Source organism: Chrysochloris asiatica, unplaced genomic scaffold (assembly GCF_000296735.1).
Source record: "Chrysochloris asiatica unplaced genomic scaffold, ChrAsi1.0 scaffold00097, whole genome shotgun sequence".
NCBI classification, from domain to species: domain Eukaryota; kingdom Metazoa; phylum Chordata; class Mammalia; order Afrosoricida; family Chrysochloridae; genus Chrysochloris; species Chrysochloris asiatica.
In genome coordinates, this window is record NW_006408615.1 from 5,689,783 (window position 1) to 5,691,537 (window position 1,755).

A 1,755-nucleotide genomic window follows, 5' to 3' on the forward strand; every position below is an offset into this window, starting at 1 on the left:
CCAAGAAGAGAAGGACTAAGAACTGGTGGCCAGGAGCAGACTTGCAGAATGTGCCCTTTGGAGATGTAAATTATTATATATGCCTGAGTGGATTTTTTTGTTTGTGTGTTTTTTAAAAAGCTAAAGTGGATAGAGAGAAATACCTTTAACTGATGGTATATGGAGGGGATTATAATCAATGTAATGAAACAAGTTATATGAATTATTGAATATGAAACTGATGATGTGCCTGTAAACTTTCACTCAATCCACAATAAAAACCTTAAATTAAAAAAAGAAAAAGAAAAAGAAGTAAAGTCTCCTTTGGGTTTAATCACCAGGTTGCCTCTCCTCACCCCACAGTAGCCAGAGTGGCACGGGATTTCCTGTCATTCTGTGTCTTAATCCCCTGCCACTGAATACATTCCAATTAATGGTGGCTCCAGAGAACAGAGAACTGCTCCGTGGGGCTTCCGAGACGGTAAATCTTTATGGGAGCGGACAACTACATCTTTCTCCCACAGAGCAGCTGGTGGCTTTGAACTGTCGTCTTTGAAGTTAGCCCAATGCTTAACCCACTAGCCACTAGCTCCCCCCCCGCCCCCCCCCCCCCGGAGTCTTGGGAGGTGGGTAGTGAATTCAAAGAATCAAGTCTAGCTGTTGGTGCCTTTTCTCCTACGTTGTGCCAACTTTGGATGACCAGTTAGAGCAACCCCCCAGCTCCCTGTCTTTGGAGAGCCCCTGGCAAGGTGCCAGGGTCCCAGCTTGGTGACGGTGGCAGGGCTTACTGAACAGCTGACCTTGAGCGCATGCGCGGCTTTGTGGCCCACGGGGAGGAAGACTTCGAGAAGAGCCAAGGAAGCCGAGAGGTGGTAAGCCAATGCCCCGGGATAATGGCAGCAGGAACACCCCAGGCCTTTCCATCCTCAGGATGGGAGAACATCTTCAATCAACCACCGGAGCTGAGGCCAGTGTGGAACCCCCAACTTGGCTCAACAGAGCAAATAGAGGATCCTGTGATCAAATGTCCGGTGCTAAGGGCCCCACACAGCGCCTGGGGGCGGGCAGGGGTCCTGGGGCCATGCCAAGCCTGGCACCAGTACTGGGGGTGGGCGTTGGGGGCTCTGCACCTAATAAGCACCCTCCTGCATGAATGACCTTGCGCAATTAAGCATCCAATTATCTAGGTGGGGTCAGGAGAGAGACATCAGATTGTCAGGCAGGCCCGGCCCCGAGGGTAACAGCGCTTCCGCTTGGCAGCGAAGGAAACGGGTCTCCCTGATTTCTGGATCTTGAATGACTGGCTGCAGGGACAGCGGCACCTAGTACTTTGGGGTTAGCCCAGCCTAGGTACATAGCTATTACTTTCAAAACCTACACGGTCGTTTTGAAGGGGATTGTCCCACAGACTTTTTTTTTTTTTTTTAATCATTATTTTTGCTTCCTCCTCAAAGGGTGGGAGTGTGCAATTTAGGGTGGTGGCTTCTACTCCAGGGACATGGTGGTCCTTGGTTTCCATCTGAGGCCGTAGGGTGGAGCAGGGCAGGTGGAAGAAGGCATCCTTGTCCTTGGTCTTTGCAGCTCCTGAACACAGACTTCCTTTACTTCAAAGAAGACAATAAGTTAAACGGACGAAGGACAATGGAAAGAGAAACCAGGGCTTGAGGGTTGTTCTGGGGATGATTTGAGGTCGGGTCTTACTGAACATAGTGAAATCTTTAGCATGTAGTTGTTAAGTGCCATCGAGTCAGTTCTGACTCACAGCCACCCTGTATA